Source organism: Melanotaenia boesemani, chromosome 7 (assembly GCF_017639745.1).
Source record: "Melanotaenia boesemani isolate fMelBoe1 chromosome 7, fMelBoe1.pri, whole genome shotgun sequence".
Taxonomy (NCBI): domain Eukaryota; kingdom Metazoa; phylum Chordata; class Actinopteri; order Atheriniformes; family Melanotaeniidae; genus Melanotaenia; species Melanotaenia boesemani.
In genome coordinates this window covers 23879888-23892830 of record NC_055688.1, presented here as the reverse complement: position 1 = coordinate 23892830, position 12943 = coordinate 23879888, and the positions used below count along the sequence as shown (strand labels likewise).

At 37.9% G+C, this 12943-nt stretch overlaps 1 long non-coding RNA gene across 1 annotated transcript; it reads left to right on the top strand.

Moving 5' to 3' along the window:
* Positions 1 to 2986: 2986 nt before the first annotated feature.
* On the top strand, positions 2987 to 12353 carry LOC121642628. The gene is made up of 3 exons (XR_006010931.1): positions 2987 to 3670; positions 11991 to 12028; positions 12237 to 12353. It is a non-coding gene; the product is annotated as an uncharacterized LOC121642628 (long non-coding RNA).
* The last annotated feature ends 590 nt before the right edge of the window (positions 12354 to 12943 follow it).

Genomic DNA, 12943 nt, shown 5'->3' with positions numbered 1-12943 from the left:
TCTGGTTTGCCTCTCAATATGTTTTGTATTTGAATTCTCCTTTGAATTCACATAAATAGACGCTGTGCTGTGTCTCAGCCTATAATCGCTAAAATGACCCTAAAAGGTAAGTTATAATAGAGAGGCTATATCTTGAAACTTTGTCTTGAGCACCTAAATTTCTGTAAAAATGTATACTGGCACTGGTGTGTCTGCAAGCTTTTCATAAAGTGGTAGTGGCATGCCATGACAGAGTTTATAAATTGTACAGTAAAATAAAAATAAGGTGGTGTAATTAGAAGTCAAAGAAAACAGAGACAATAAAAGGGACAAAACAGAATGTGTGTGAAAGGGGGGGGGGGCAGTTTCATATCACATAGTGTAGGACAGCAGAATAGGTCAGTGGAAATGGACATTAGTAGCTTCTAGGCAAAAAGAAAAATGTGCCCTTTGAATCATTGCCTGTAATGCAGCCTAATAAACTTCTGAGCCCATACATAAATAGGTTGCTTATTAATGTTCAAACTGAAATAAATTTTATATATAAACACTGAACTAAATAGACTTCTATTCTATTCTATTCTATTCTACAGTCATTCAGCAGACGCTTTTATCCAAAGCGACTTACATTTGAGAGTAAGAACAACACAAGCATGTCAAACAAGATGGGACGTCATAATTAAGTGATAGTCAGACTGCTTTGAGTCCAGTTGGACCCAGGTGCTGTCATGTAGTGCTAGAGGCAGTGCATATAATTATTTTTTTTTTTTTTTATTTATTCATTTTTTTTTTCAAGTCATTTTATTTAAATACAAGATCACGATTTCATCACACAATATCAACTTGAGCATAAGTGCATGATTTCATCACACAGACCTGCAAATAGACTTGCAACTTCCTTTTAGATTTGCAGAGTTTCTTAATTTCAGCACCATCGGAAATATACAGATTAAAGCCCAAACTAGATGTGACGCTCTCTTTACCAACCTCAAAATGTGATTCTGACTTATTTATCAACCATAGTCGACACTTCTGGTCAAAAATATGTTTGAACACCTTCACAATGGATAAGCAGCAGGAAAATGGAAATGGATGGAAATGGTACATATGGTCCTCACGACCTTATGTGTATCTGTCCTGGGTAGGGGACTTTTGGTGGTTGGTGATGCGATCCCTGGTGGGGCCGGGGTTTGTGAGCGCCAGCTCTGGGCCAGGGGAGCCTGGTCCTTTGGGCAGGGCCTTGGGGAGTGGGTTGTCCTCGGACTGCTGGAGCCCTGCCCTCTGTCCTCTTATGGGGGCCAGGTGTCTGCCATCCCTGGCCTCCTAGGGCCTGTGCCTCATGGCTGTGGGTCGGTTTAGCTGGAGTCTTCCTCTGCCGCCTTCTGGGTGGATGCAGCTTTATTTTTCTTAAAAACATGGTTTCTGTTTTCCTACATGTGTTACATGTTTTGAAATGATATGTCTTTTATTTCTGACTCAGTTACTTCATCCTAAAATTGGTAATTTTACATGCATATTAAATCATATTACTGAGACCCCATTTGAGATTGCATTGTATCTATCACACCCAATTTTAGCTGTAAAAACTTGTTTCATGACCTCCTTGAACTGATTCATACAGATACTGCTGCAACAATGAAGGGTCTAACTTTAGACAAGTGAAAATATTCTTTAAAAAATTGGTGAATCACTTTCAAGTCCTTTATAAGTTAAAACAACCACAAAACTAACCTATTGATGCTTATTTTCATTCACCAGAGGGGAGATTGAAATGGAGCTTTTAAAAATTACTTTTAGTTTATCTTGTTTTAAAGATTTTTTCTGTGATTTTATTTATTTAACTCATATTAGGCTAGCTCATTTATACAGTGGAGAGGTTTTGGAAGTTTCCTGCAGCAGCACATCTGAATCAGATTAAGGTTTCAACATGCCTGGACACAAGTTCACAACAAGTTGTTGAGGAGAGCCATTTAATTGAAATAAGGTGTGCTGGAGGAAAAGTTTTAGAAGTATCTAAAACCTCCAGGACTGCGACCCTCGGGGACCGAAGGTGCCCATCCCTGACCTATAGCCTCCCAAAAAATTGACAGCCTGATTGTTTTATTGTAAAAACTTGAAACGTTATCACGTTATAACGTGATAAATTTTGTTGTAAGAACATGAAACAAAGTACTGTATGTAGATGGGGAATACCCCCTAAATATTGGAGCAAAATAAATTATATAGAAAATGGCTTCGCTCAGCAGAAACATTTAAATTCTTTTTTTCGGGTTTAATTGTTCTACTTTATTTATTGTTGAACACACATGAATGTGGGACAGTTACGGGCAACGCGGTCACCTGCGCATACTGAGATGGTGCGCGCGTGTGTCTGGGTGTGTATGTTGCTTTTCCTTAACATGGTTATGCCTATGGCCTGTCTTCTGAAAATTAAAGTTAAAATTGTATAGGGTATGATTGGGTTTGATCGGGAGTTGCTGACACGAACACGCAGTCCTGTCTGATTTAACGTCATTATCACCTCGTCCTCCAAACAAACCATTGTCCAATCTCTCCTTGACTCGGCCGGGTATGAAGTTACGACTTAATCCCAGTTGGTGAATGAAACATTTCTCTGATCTACTGCATGCACATTTCCTCATTCAACGAATATGGTTTATATTCCAAGTTGTCACCACAAAACGCATCGTGTTATGACGTGATAAGTTTCACGTTTTCAAAATAAAACTTATGACGTTGTGCCGTGATATCTTTAACTTTTTTTTTTTTTTTTTTTTTTTTTACAATAAACTACCACGTTATAATGTACGGAAGCGTGAAGCTGCCCCTACAAAAAAGAAAAAAAGGTGAATATATCGTGATAGTTATTATAAAAACATGAAACGTATCATAATGGCGTTGTAACAACTTTTTATTTTAAATGCGTCTCCATTTCCACAGCTCTCAGGGCAGAAAACCCATTCATTCTCCAGTCACCTCTGGAACTCCTCCTCTTTAAGTTAGCATACAGAGAACCAGAGCTTATCGGCCAAAAGCAGCTTTTGCTGTTTGGGAGCAGCGACAGACCACCGAGGAAATAACAACTGCAGCGGATGGCCACTTGCTGATACTGTCACCGTGGTCGACCATGGGCCACTTGAGATTGCGGCTCTGCTACCATGTTGGGCTCCAGCCAGATTTCACATCTCATCCTCCTTCCATTAAGCAGTGTGGGAGTGGTTAAATAAATGCCTCTGCTTATAGCTATTTGGTGAGGTAACAACGGGCTTTGTCAGTTAACATAATCAAAACATTTAGGTTTAACATTTGCTGGAGCATATATATGCTACATATGAACATATATATAACATTTAATATTTAAGATTTAGATATAAGATTTAATATAGATATAGATCTAACATAGCATTAAGATTTAGATGTAATATTTAGATTTAATGTTATGTTTGACGTGTATTTATATGTAGTTAACAATTATATTAAATGTACACATTTAATACGTTGATATCGTGTGTTGTTGGAAATACATAACAAATTTACAAAATGTTGTACATAAGTTTTTGTACTCTATTCTACGAACAGTAATAAGACTATGTTGCAGGCTTGTCAACTCTAACACACACTGAAAGTTCAGGGTGAAGGCACAACATACAGTCCTTTCCCCCTCAAGTCACAGTAGAGAGTGACTGTGGCGGTGACTAGCCCACCCTGTGGCTCTGAACGAGTCAACTGTTCAGACTAATCCCTTGTTGTGTGTATACTCAACGAGCATGTGCACATTGGTGCATGTGTGTGTGCTCAAGAGGAGAACGGGGAAGTTACACATGTCACCTGAGGACGTGAGAGTGGTTGAGATGGTGACAGACCACAATGTGTATGTATATATGAGATCATATGTGTACTTGGAAGAATGTTTCTTACAATATGTGGATCATAGGATGAATGGAGTCTAAATATGGAGATGCAACAGAAGCCAACCCACAGCAAAGTAACCAATCTGTCTCAGTCTGCAGCTGACAGTGTCTCATCAGCGCCTGGCAGCCAGAGAACGAGTAGCTCAGTAGAAGCTCAACCATCTTCTCCAACTATAATGGACAGCAGTTGTGTGATGCATGCAATTTTTCTAACAGACTCTCCCTCAGCATGCTATATTTACCCTCAAACTAAGAATGTAGATAATGAAATAGTAAACAAGCTTGATAACGCAGCATTCTTTTATGCTCTTTTTCAATTAAAAATCCCACTGCTCATAGACAAAGATGTTTCCTTTAACTAATGCAATACTTTGAAAGCCACAACCTCTTTAATCTAAATTTAAACTTGTGTAACTTTGGTATTTCAAAGCTGTGGATAATAGAATTATTGGACTTTAAGAACTTGGTTGCAGTCAGAGCAAAGCTGAGTGATGCAAAGCTCTGTGTGGTAAATTGAGGGATGATACATTATTAAGCCAGCTACATGAATGAATATTTTACATGATTTGACACGTGACTCCAACTGTTAAACTCCAACTCTTGGATAGCAGGACTCATGGATGAAAGACCTGTCACAGATTTTCTGTAGGAAACTTTTTTTTTTTTTTTTGTCTTTTTTCACTATTTTTTTGTGACAAAATTTTGTGGAGCATAGCAACGTATTCACTTCATTTGCTTTGTTTTCCTTTTTTGTTTTAAATAAAAATGCTTTACAAATTTGAAACTATTCTCTTGCCATACTTAAGCTTTTCTTCATCCTTTATTCTTGTCTTTCTGTAAGTTTCCTAATTGTATTTTCAATCATACTACCCTGTTAATAAAAATGCAAGGATAAGATGAAGGGATTCCTGTAGTGGACCACTTGATCATGCCGGGGTAAGCAAGGGTGGGATTTTTGGACAAGATTGGGTGATACAGCAACTGTAGAGGTTTGGATGGTGTATAATGTTGCTCTCTTGTGTCATTGGGAGCAGAACAGTACACGCCTGCAGCCAGCCGACCGTGGATAAGCAAAGGAGACTCTTAGCTAAATAATTCATTCCAATGGGAGCCTTCTGAAAACACAAACGCAGGGTCCTCTCCCACTCACAAGTGGCGGCTACTTGACGTAGAAAGCTGCACACACACACACACATTATTTTAAAGTGCAAGCTTCTAATTTTACTCTTTTATGAATATTTATGGATGGATGAAGAAACAATGTCTTGGAATTGTAAAAGAACATTTTGGTAAAATAATAATAATAAAAAAATCTTTTTGGGGGGGTTGGGATGGGGGGGTGTTACTGGATATTATTCTGTGTTTAAATTGTAAAAGTATTTCTGCCTTGGCAGTAGGAGGATCCCACACATTTTTATTTCCTTTTTAAATTTAAGGTTATAATCTTTTGTCATCTTCCTAGAAAAGTTTGATAGACTGTGCATGTTTTGCATCTGTATTAATTCAATTTACTTCTTTTCCAATTGGTTGGATAAAACAACAGTAGAAAATTTAAGAAATAGTTTTTAAATAAATGAGAAAAATTGTAATTTCAACTCAAGCTGTTTTCTATTACTGCCATTCTACCATTTAAAAAAACGTGTACTTTTACTCAAGCAGATGACCTACAGAGAGCTGAGGCAATCAAATTCAACCAAACAAACAAGCAGCAATGCACAGCTTTAGGCTGAAATATGTGTCAGACATGTGAAGATTGGAACAAGGAAGGGTGGAAAGAAGAAGGACATAACAAAAAATCTAAGCAATGATTCCTAAGAGGATAGTTTGAGGAGAGGCCTCCAGAAGCCCTCCATCTCTGTCTGCCCAGTTTACATTGCAGTACCATGTTGTTACATCAGATTTAATGGTAGAAACAATAACTTGGATAGAAACACTAAATCTAAGATCCTTGTGAAACAAATGAATTGTTAAATTATTTTCAAAGCATTTTATTTCTACTATTCCTCACAGAGTAAATCACTTACTTTAGACATAAAATTATTGATAAATCATTCTGTGTATTAGATCTCAGTTTTTTATGGCCTTCCCCTTTCAGCCAGAGACATTCATAAATACTGCATGTTATAAAGTCCTACAGGCCTCAGTCTATATAAATTACAAAAACTGTGTTGTCACAGTCACTTACTTCTTTCATTTCACCCCTGATCAATTGCAGGTGTAATGTAAATCTGCTGGTGCATGGAAAAGCAGTGGTGAGTGGTCTGCAAGCAGGTTTTCTCTTTGTTTTGCTGATTGCTATTGTGGATGTTTTCATAAAAAAACATAGCCCAAAATGAACTGAACCCAAAATGAAATGAACTGCGTTATGCTTGCTAATACCACAGCTTCCTGTTTTTAAAGAAATTTAAAAAGAGAGAGGCAAACAAAAAATAAATAGAAGACATCCAGTACTCTAGGGGCCCTGTCATGGGAGTTTTATGAAAAAAGCCTCTATTGGCAGAGAGTCAGCACCTTGGACAGCGACGACAGTGGCATTTGCCTCTCCCAGCACCATTTTAGAACCTCAAACATCGAGCAGAACCCTGAAATCTCAGATGACTGAGAGATGTGTCAAAATCACAGACCACAACAATATTTACTGCTGGATCTCTGCAAGAGAAGCTGTGCTTTTGACTTTATATGAAACATGCTGGTTCACATGCTTTGTTGCAAAGAGTTAAAAGTTTTTTCATAGGTGATTGCACTCTGATTAGCTCAAATTCAAGTCAGTTTAGACTCTATATGCATCATCATTTGATATCACCTGAATATAACCATGTATTGTGAGCTGGGGGAGATAATTTGACAGTATAATTTATTAATATTACATTTTAAAATCATTACATTCTGAACAAATATGTGTAAATATGTAATGAAATCATTATTGTCATGGCTTTCGTAGTGTCATCAGTCAGAGTTTATTTGATCATATAACACAAGTCATTGTTTATCTGACTTGTCCAGAGGCAACTGAAGGTTGCACAACATTCCATAAAACTTTTGATGAGAAATATTTCCTAGGACAACAACTGCAGTGGATGCCTTTTGGACAGTCACAGGCAAACCCAAGAAGATGAAACACACAGCCTAACATCCTGTCTCTTGAGCCCCTAGGGTGCCCTAAGTAGCTTCTGCATCAGTGGAGCATCCATCCACACATTTACATCTGCTGATATGCAGATCAGACATACACAGTATGTGCAAGCTAAACAAAGACAAAAGTAGGCAAAAGAAGATTTGCATACATACATATTGGCATGTGCACAGGTAGAGAAACATAATTTTGCATAATTACACACCATTCATGTAAATGCAATCAAATTTAAAACACAAGATACACACATACTCACATCCTGAAACTCACACACACTAAACACAGTTGACTCACATCTGATGACTACATTTTTGGTGTACCAGAGGTTTTTTTTCCCCCTTTTGCCAACAGGCTCTGGACGGAAGTGCCCTGACACACACACACACACATGCACACACATGCACTCATGAAAACACCTATGGTATGCGTCCCGATGTAACCCTGAAAACACAACGACCTCCCATATTCAATCCCAGAAGAAACAGTTAAACAACATACATCCCCACTGCCCAGTGTAAAGGGCCAAACTTTTGAATTACAAATATCTCCTTCTCTCTCTTATATTTTTACATATACATATATTTTATTTCACCTTTATTTATACAGGTAAATCTCACTGAGACACAAGGTCTTATTTTCAAGATTGACCTCATTGCCTGGGTCTCCGCCTCACACCAAAAACTAAGGTGAAAACCTGCTAGAGAACAATTTTGTGAATCATAGATGTTCAAATATATCTAGTGAACTTCTTCCTGGTGCACATTAACAGGGCATCTAGTGTGATCACATGATATGAGATTGTTGTGTGCTTGAAAAAAAAAGACAATATGGAAAATCAAAGGTTGTCTTGGGAAATTTGTGTTGAGAAAGAACCCACAAAACCAAGGATATGTCCAAAAAGAAGCATATATTTCTCATTTATTTGAGGCTTGTACCTACTTGTGACAGCTTGACTGAATGGTAACAGTATTGATGTCTCTGCTGAGTTCCCACATTAGCCAACAGTATTACATTACATCTCAACACTGATACTCAACACTGATAATATTGACTGTGCTTTTTTGTTTCAAAATGGCCAAAATAATGTAGTAATGCTAAAAACAACAGTGATAATACAGTGGAAATTTAGATTACTTTTCCACTTTACCAAGCAAAAAGAAAAGTTGACAAAAGCAGACATAGTTCTCTGTGATTAAGCAAAATAAGACCAATTAAAGATCAATAAAATCACTGTATTTCCTTATATTGAGAAGCCTTCAACAAATGCCATTATGAAGGTCAAATCTGAGCAACAAGTTTAGAAGAATTTTATTTGTTTAAATGTGGTGGATGTTTTTCTAGAAATGTAATGTTAGGATTGAAGACATCTGAATAAAGGATTGTAGTATTAAAGTATTAACATTTGTATTTAAATTCTCAGGCTAGCTTTAGCACTGTGAGCTCCAGTCCACTTGTTTGAGATGCCCCTCAGTTTTTTATTACTTTCTTTCACATTTTACTTTACAACTTTAAGTTACCTTACTCTGTGTGACTAACATCAGTCAGTTAGACATGTCAATGGTTGAAAATTTTCTGGTAAATAATGTATTTAAAAAAACAAACAAAAAAAAACAAAAGTTTAATAATGAGGAAATCAGGGCTGAAAGAGTCACACTGTGACAGTGTGTGAAGAAGTGAATAAGTGACAGTGTTCACAGTTTGCTTATGTGGCTACCTCACAACTTTAACAAGACTTGTGAAGACTGACAAACACGTTTTGCTGGAACTGGTTATCTTTTCGTTTGTACCTCTTACAAACATAAACTTTTCTTAGGGTTTGTATATAGTGGTGTCATCAGCATCTTGTCCACATCTGCTGTTGCCATGGGAACAGGTAATTGTTGTATACTCTTATGTCAAATCAAGGATATAATGAGACGATTTGATGTAAGCCAAAAACTCTGGGCTCTCCAGTCACATGACATTGGATTTCTTAATATCTTCAGAGTTTGAAAAACATTAGTTTTCAGTGTGTCAGGATGCCAAAATGAAACAAACTGCATTTGCATTAACAATCATGTTCATAGAGAAAGGCCCAGAGAGATTCTTTGCTTTTGTCTTCTGGTAGATAGTTTTTTCTTTTCTTCTCTCGTGGCTATTCTTTCTTTCTGCTGCTGTGTGCTGCTGCTCGTATCCTCACAATGACCACAAAACAGAGATCATGTCACTCCAGCTCTCCTATCTCGACACAGGCTTCCTGTTGACCAAAGAACTGATTTTAAAATTTTAATCTGGTCCAAAATATATACTCGATCTGCTGCCACCATATGGGACACCCTGACTTCTAAGATCACGTGGGTCATGTTTGCCTTTCATCCTAAAAGTTTTAACAATCAGCATGTAGTTTTTCTGCTCCTCGTATCTGGAACAAAGTACCAGAAAACCTGAAGTCTGCTCCAAACCTTCATTCTTTTAAATCTGGTCATAATTAGCTTTTTAATTTATATTTTATGTATATAATTTCTTGCATATGTACATTGACAGTGGTGATGGTGATGATGTTGACAAAAAATCCCTTCCCTCACATTTACAATTTGTCCTTAATGACACCAGTGATGCTACAATTAGCCTGCAGCTACACTTATAAATTTTAAAGTTTGGAAGTTCAGCTCCAGCTCTGAAAACCTCTCTTGCTTACATATTACTAAATGCAGAAAACGTGTTCATCTGACAGTTTTTTTTTTTTTTACTTTTCTGATGCACTTCACACTTGGCAGGTCTGTTGCTGGGGACACACAGAAAAAGGGAAAAAACTTGTTTTGTTTATAGGTGTTTTTTTTCTGGCTGTCTGCACTTTCCTGTTTTTGTGTGTATGCGTGGTGTTTGCACACAGCAAAGAAGCAGATAAGGAAAATAGCAAAACAGAGTTTCTGTTTGGTTGAAGGAGATGAGTTGTGAATAGCTTCAATCACTCATGTCTGGATAAGGAGGGATTCATGAAAAGATAAACATCAAGAGTGAGATGACTCACTGCAATCACAACAATGGCTGCATCTATTTCATGGTTTTCCAGAGCAGCTGAGTACCTCATCTTAAGTGTCGAAATAAATTAACAATAGGCTGCTTTAAGCAAAAATTAAAAGGTTTATCAGAACAGCACAACTGCAGCACAGCATTTTGTCAACAAGGAGGTGTTTCACTTACAGCTTCCACATTTTAAACTGATTAGGAAGGAGTACCAGGTGTTTAGCATCTTGACAGCTACTGAAGTCACATGCTTCAGAATTTTTTTTACATCTGTCAAAAAAGTCAAATGAAACCTGTTTTATTCCATTGACAACATATTTGACCTGAACTACTGCTTCCATATATCTAACCTTAAAACAACCCTAATTTAAAGCTTTTATGATTTATGCTAATGGGAAGTTTTTGTTCCCGAAAGGAAGACCGGTCTCCACAATGTAACTGTGGAGACAAGCTTATGTCTCTGCAACATGAATAATACAAGCTAACACACAGATGCACAAACACACCCCACTACTCACCTACTTTATGAGTTACACGTGATATTCGGGCCTAACATACAATGCATTCAGTGTTATCTTAATGGGATGGTATCATAATGGTGTAACAGACTTGAGCTTCACAGTCTGACTTTTTCTTTTTTTTTTATCAGACCACTCAGATGAAATCAAAAGGGAACTGTCTTCCACAATACAGTTTTATTTTCCAGGTCAATAACTAGTTTGTGTATGTGTGCATGGAGACACTCTCTTTCCTGCCAACTGTTTCCAGTCCAGCATGGGTTAATACGGAATTGATATGTTTGAAATTGGAGCCTAAATATCATCTTTGCTGTAACTACTCACTCATATTTATTTTATTATTTTCTCAGTGTTATTTAAAACTATTTTTAAATCATTTTTATTTCCTCAGAACTGGTCAAGATCTTTTTAATTAGTTTGCTCTGTAGTTCTTTGGTACTTCAGCAACATTATTAATAAGTTAAGGGAATTTTATTTAGGATCAGATCATTTTGAAGTTTGCTTGAAGAAAAGCCTTTGTCACTGTGGGCTTCACTGATATAAGTTTATCAGGAATTAATTTAAAATATTGGCAAGGGCATAAGAGGGTTAATAGCATAAGCATGGGTGAGACCATTGACTTTGTGTTTTCCTTTGAAGCACATAGAAGATTTGAGTTTCTTTTGCATCAGCCCGCTCCTGCCTTTAAAATCCTTAGAATAATAAACAAATAAAGATTAAACACCCCAGGCCTGGAGAGGCAGGGCTGTTCTTATCAATTAAATATTTCTGCACAAGTGAAATTATGCAGACTTTAATCATAAGCTCAACAAAGACTAAGAAAACAAAAACAACACCAAACAGAGGCGTGAAAAGAACACACACAGCAACAAGCAACAACATTTGGTGAACCCACAGATGCAGACTCTCACACTTCTGAGATGTTAACTAACACAAATGCATACACACTGCAGCTGCCCACAGTCATCTGTGGAGGAACCGGCAGGTTTCCAGCCGCTGAGAATTTATATTTTGAAATGATTAGAGGCGAGGAGGATGGGACGATCGTGGAGGCAGCAGCTGCCCGCCCCAAGGCTCCAAGTGGAGCAGAAAATCAGCATAATTTCATTGTGATAATCAGCCTCCTGTTATCCCTGTCACTTCCACCCATGAAGAGGAAGAAATGGGGAGCACAAAGGAGAGTGGGTGAGAGCAAAATAAAGTGTTGGTATAGAGGGAAAGGAGAAGAAGAAATAAAAAAGTAATAGAAAAGATAGATAAAAGATGCACTCTCAGCTCTTATTTTCTCACACATGACTCTTTGATTTCTGAATTCTTTGTAGTGAAACAGACCATTTGTTCAGTTTTTACCGTTCTTAGTGTCTGTTACATGCATCTGTTTCTAGGTGTGTTTGATGTGTTTTATTGCCTGTGACTAACCTGTGCTATCTTCTTACTTTGTAGTGATTGGCTGGATAGGCTCACACGAGAGCGTAAAGGAGGTAGGGGGGAACCTTTGTTGTCTTTACAACTTTTGTTTTCTGGTTATTTTTAAGTTGAGTTGGGAGTTGCCAGTAGACCTGTTTTGGGTTTGGTTCTTTATAGTTAGTTTTAGATTTTAGGAAAGGGAAAATGCCTAGATGGTGTGACTGGTTTGTAGCCTGATCTCAATTTTGTTTGTTTTCGCTATGATTACCTTCTCCTTTATAGGTTTTGGTTGTCACACTCAGCCGTGGCTTCCAGCTCTCTGGCTCTGCCATTCCCTCATTAGCTCAACCACTTCCACCTGCTGGTGTCACCTGCCAGTTACCAATCAGTGCTCCTATATAACCTGTCCTGTTTCACTCCATAGTTGCCAGATTGCCTTGGCTCCCATGCCTGACTCTCCAGCGTTCATCTCTGGACTGATTTCCTGTTGCCGACTCTGCCTGCTCCTGACCACTGCCTTTCAGCTCAGCCTGTCCTGAACCTGCCTGAAGCCATCTCTGAATCCCTGGTACCGACCCTATCTGTTTCTGACCTTGCTTTTCGTCTCAGCCCTGACAAGCATTCTCAGTGAGTCTCACCTGCTTTGAACAATTCCACATCATCCTATTGTCACCTCCTGAACTTGTGTTTACTCACCAGTCCTATCATCTCTCTTCAGTCCTGTTGGCTTAGAGGAAAAATCTGTTTACCTGGCAAGCAGGAGACTGGGGTTTGATACCAACCCGTACCTACAGCAGTTGCAGATGGAGCCACCCGACCTTACCCGGAGAAAATAAAAAAGCTTGTTCTTCCTTTTTTATTCTCGACTCATTGTATTGCATTTGCGTCCACAGCCCCCCATTACATTGGTTTCTCAAGTATTTATATTGAAGTTATTTTAAATTGTTACTGGTCTGTGGTGGTTTTAGATCAGTGGTTCCCAACCTTCT